The sequence below is a fragment of the Octodon degus genome, unplaced genomic scaffold (genome assembly GCF_000260255.1).
Source record: "Octodon degus isolate 3935 unplaced genomic scaffold, OctDeg1.0 scaffold00017, whole genome shotgun sequence".
NCBI classification, from domain to species: Eukaryota; Metazoa; Chordata; class Mammalia; order Rodentia; family Octodontidae; genus Octodon; species Octodon degus.
In genome coordinates, this window is record NW_004524593.1 from 13965189 (window position 1) to 13970583 (window position 5395).

The following is a 5395-nucleotide window of genomic DNA, read 5'->3' on the forward strand; positions in this document are numbered from 1 at the left end:
TTTTTGTTAAGTTCCGTTATTTGAATATTATAGGTGTGTAAACTCAGCAAAATATTCTAAAAGAGTCCAGTAGCCCATAATAGTATTGGGTCTTCCGCTTGACTGGCAATGTCAGAAATTGTTGACCTCATATTCTTTATTTTAGAAGCTAGAGCCTGATAAATCACACAGATGTTTAAGTTACATCATTATAGCCTCTGGAAAGATGAAACTATAAAGAAAAAGAGGACAGGCAAAAAAAAAAAAAAAAAAAGTCAGGCTTTAAGGACTCTAGGCAACCAATAGAGATAGGGCAGGAGGAGGACACCACAGGCAAGAACAGGCCACCAGGTGCCCAGCAAGAGGTCCTGCTAAGACAGTGCCAATAGGGCTGGATTCTTATATCAGGGCCATGGGATAGACAAGTGACAACTGGAGAAGAAAACTGTGGATGTGAGTCGAGAATCATGAATGTAATCCAAGACCAAACTATTATGAAGCACAGAGTTTCCAAGTCACAAAACATGCTGTGTTGGCATGCTTAGCTGGCGCCCTAAGTTAAAATAATAATGGTAAAGAGAGAGGGCCTGGAGAATTGAAAGAAAATTCAAAGTGATTGGAACAGGCTCAGTGAGGATCCAAAGGGAAGTACCCAAAGGAATGTTTCCAAGTAGATTTATGAATTTTCATAATGCACATATCTTGTATTTCAAAGGGGTAAGAAGGTGTTTGGAGTCATTAGCAAAGGGCTGAAGGTGTGGTGGGCTGGGAAAAGTCAGAAGCACACTACAAGGGCCCCATGCTAACACTACAACAACTGGTACTTAGTCTTCGCTCCCCCGTGACGGGCACAGTGCTAAATGCCTTCTCTTAGCACTGCCACATAGTGGGAAATGGGAACTATTTTCCTGCCACTTATAGGTGAGGAGACTCAGGACTTGCGCCTTCTAACTTGCTCAGTACGAGACCGCCAGGGCTGGGACTTAAATTCAAATCAGTCTGATTGCAGAGCAGGCACTAATTCACAGTATCAACAGTAATTACTATGCCATAAATATCACTGATGTGTCAGGCATTTTATATATATTATCTTTGTTCCTCACTGCAGCCCTATGAGGTAGCAATTACAGATATTTATAGGATGTTACCTGATTAATTATTAATAGTATATTGATGAAGAGTTACATTCATAAGTATAAAAAGCTGGTATTGAATTCCCTCAAAAGCAGAATGTCTTCATTGCTTCTTTTTTCCCTCCTGTTTGGCCTCCTGTGAGGATGGGTGACGTGGACAACTACGGACATCAAAGCCTCATAGAAAGATGGCTGTGGAAGCCTGGAGTCAGCTTACAGCACAATTAGGAAAACAGCTACTGCAGAGAGCTGAAGACAGAAGGTCAGAGAATCAACAGAATTTTTTAATAAAAGATCTGAATATCATGCTTGCTCATAACATATCTGAAAACCCCAAAGATAACAACTTACTACAAGAAATAGGGTTCCTAGAATTATGGATGATGACAGAGGAGACTTGGGCAATTTTAGAGAAAAGGAAAGCATACTTCTAATATCATGCAATTTGTCCTGGTTGCTGAAGAGATGGTTTGAAGTTGTAGCTTGAAAATTATCCAAACCTGTTGCTTTTTCTCTGATTATTGCCTTCTTGGGGCCATTTTATTTTCAGGATTTCCAGCAGGTGGGCAGGATTACCAGAGAATGCACTCATGTCCTTTTAGAAATTTTGAGAAAATATTTGATAAAAGAATGGCAAGAGGGGGCTGGCCCAATAGCCTCAGCACACTAAAGCTTCTGTTTAGGCAGAGTGCAGTGACCGGGGTTTGACGGCCGGGGTTCGATCCCTGGTGTGCTGTGCTGGCCCTGCCCCCGAGGATCTCTGAGCCGGCAACTGAGACTGGGCGTGGTGGTGCGCACCTGTAATCCCGGCACTTGGGAGGCTGAAAACAGGAGAATCCTTATGAGTCCCATCTATGCAGTGAGACCCTGTAGACTCTGTCCTAAAATACATTTTTTAAAAAATGGCAAGAGGATGATAACACTAGTTAAAATTAGTTCTTCTTGTTTGAGTGACTCAAATACCCATGATTAGGACTGTGGAGTCAGGACAGGGATTCTGTCAGCTCATTGGCTGAATGTGTTGGGCTTAGCCGTGCATGCACATAACATGAAGATTAGAGCTCAGGTAGCCCAGCCCAGATCTGCACAGCCGGGTCCCAGGCAGGGTGAGGACCTGGGCACAGTTACTCAAGGGGGTATGTGGGAAACTCTCCGCCCAGTGCTGGGTTTCAAAACCCACCCCATTATCAGTTTCTCGAAACCTCATCCAAAACTACCCCTGGGGAATTCTGACTGAAAAGGAGTCTGCTAACACACAGCACCTGCTGGGTTACTGGAACACCAGTCTTAGCATTGGTTATATAGACACTCCTTGTTCAGTGTACCAGAGGTGGTGACCAGTGGAAGTAACCCCTGGATCTTCAGTGTACCTGGTTAACCTTAATTAGCAATGTTCACGGTCCAGTAGTCCTTGTCCAGCTCTAATGAGTACTTGGCCAACTTGGTTGTAGCAGGAGACTATAGGATCCAACTCTTCATTTCATAGGTCTAGAAAAACCTTTCATTTCAGGATCTTGACAGCTTCCACCGTGTGTCCCTGGGAAACCCTGGGATGCTGGGAAGAGCGCACAGGTCTGCCTAGCTAGGGCTCCATGCACAACGTCAGGCAGCATTGCTGAGCAGTGGTGTGTTTTCCTCCACAGTTCCTAGCTGGGTTCCAGCTGCCCCTGATCCCAGTCTGCACCACTGCACTTCACTTCCAGCTGACCAGGGAAGGGAGCCCAGGATTTCACAGGTGTAGTCACATCCTATGATATTGTTTCCTGGGTCTGAGAAGTCAGTTTACTCTCTAAGCCCTGATGCCTGGTTCATTAACTAGGGCTTGTGGGTGCTGTGTGGCCTGCCCATTCACAGTCTAGTTCCTTTGGTTCCCTGACCGATGTGGGACTCTGCTCCTGAGGAGCCTGTGCAGAGGGACTTGCTGAACTCTGCTCCATGCTTGGCCTTCTCCACCACTCCATAGTCTAAATTCCACCCAGGATCTTGCTGCTGCACAGCTGTGGGGATGGCTTATTTCTGGCCCAGGGTCATGGTTCTCCAGATGGGTTTTGGCTGCAATATCAAGTCCCTCTTGCTGTGTTCCCTGCCTGCAGCCAACCTACCTTCCAGTGCCAAGTTTTCTGAAAGTGTGATTAAAGTGGCTGCGCCTCCTGGGCCCTATGCCCTCTGGGCTGGGCCTGCTTCCAGAGCTGCTGCACCACAGCAGGGAGCACCCATCAGGAGGCGGGCTCCAGACACCCACACTGCAGGGGCCCTCACTCCAGTTCCTGTGGGTGTGAGGCCTGTCATGCTTTCACACCTATAACCCCAGTATTTGGGAGGGCAAGGCAAGAGGATCACAGTAGTTCAAGGCCAGCCTGGGCTACATGGTGAACTCAAGGCCAACCTGAACTGCACAGTAAGACCCTGTCTCAGAAAAAAGAAGAGAAAGAAGGAGGAGGAGGAGAAGGAGGAGAATCCAGAGGAGGAGGAGCAGGGGGAGGAGGAGGAAGAGGAAGAAGTGGAAGAGGAGGAAGAGAGAAGAAGGAGGAGGAGGAGGAGGAGCATTCAGAGGAGGAAGAGGAGCAGGGGGAGGAGGAGGAAGAGGAGGAGGTGGAAGTGGAGGAGGAAAGAAGGAAGAAGAGGAGGAGAAGGAGAAGAGGGAGTAGGAGAAGGAGGAGAAGGAGGAGGAGGAGGAGGAGAAGGAGAAGAAGAGGAAGAAAAAGAGGGAGGAGGAGGAGGAGGAGGAGGAGGAGAAGAAGAAGAAGAAGAAGAAGAAGAAGAAGAAGAAGAAGAAGAAGAAGAAGAAGCAGCTCTGTCAGTAAAATGCCTTAGTATTCTGTGGCCATTTCTTTACTTTTTATAGACCAATATGCACTTCTATACTTACATTTTATATTTGTAATTTATATTCTTTTTCTTGAGAAAAGGACTTCCATACTGTAGAAGCCTCAAGCCACACAAGACCTAGATGAGCCTTTGGGAACCCCTGCCTAAGCCCCTCCCTAAAGCCGCTGATTGAAGTGATCTGGGGCAACTGATTGCAAACAGGGCTGATTTTCTTCATAAGAGATAGACACTTAGCACTGTTTGATTGTCCCTATTTACAGGAAGGGGAAATTGGCATTTAATAGATCTAGTTCATGAACGCTACTAAACATCTTGGAAAACACCCCACAATAAAGAATTCTCTGACTCAAAATGTCAATAGTGCCACAACTGAGAATCCTTGTTCTAGGAGGGGGTCTGAGCATCAGTGTTTTTCAGAACATTCCTGGTTAACCGGATATACTACTTAGCTTAAAAACGGGAGTTCTGTTTTACAATATCTATTATACATTTTGGTCCTCATTTACACGTTCAGCTTCTCACACTACAGAGACAACGGGATGTTTACACATATGTGTCTGATTTATTTCACTTAACAATATGGTCTCAAGCGCATCCATTTACCTAGAAATGCTTCAAGTTGATGGCTCTTTTTGGCTGAGTGGTACTCTATTGTATAAAAACAACACCTTCATTGACTGATGGGCATTCGGGCTGTTCCCAAGGTTTGGCTGTTACAAACCGTGCTGCTATAAACACAGCTGTGCACATGTCACTGTTCTATGTTGCCTTTATTTTGGGAAAAATACCAACAGGAATATGCTTATAAAGTAATATAATTGTTTCCATTTTATAGATGAGTAAACTGGAGTACAAAATATTAACAAATGGATTCTGGGCTTCTATCTCAAGGATTCAAGTCCCTCTTGCTGCCTTCCATGCCCGCCTCCAGCCTACCTTGGTGCCAAGGCCGAGGAGTGCTGTGCACCTGACCCACCTCGGCCAGATGACCTCACCCAGCTGAGGCTCTCTGGGGCTCAGGGCCCCTGGCTGCTCTCAGGGTGCTGCTCGGCCTACACGGAATACTTAGAAATGAAAAGGAAAAAGGTCCTAAAGTGAGCCCTGCGGCGCTGGGGCTGGAGTGGTGATCCACTCTTACTGCGTGGGAAGGACACTCTTTGGGGGTTTGCTGCAGCCTCTCAGATAGGTCTCTGTTCCATCTGCTGGATGCAGTTTCTTAAAGTGAAAGTTTAGGGCTGGGGAGATAGCTCAGCAGCTTAAGCACCTGCTTGGCAAGTGCAAGGGCCTGAGTTTAATCCCCGGTACCACAGGAAAAAAAAAAGTTTTTTTAAAAAATGAAATGAAATGAAATAAAATGAAAGTTGTATCCAGAAATGGATGGCCCATGGTCAGCTAAGAGTTCTAACAGAAGTACTTCCATCCAGTAGGCTGTAAATAAGTAATAATCATTTTTG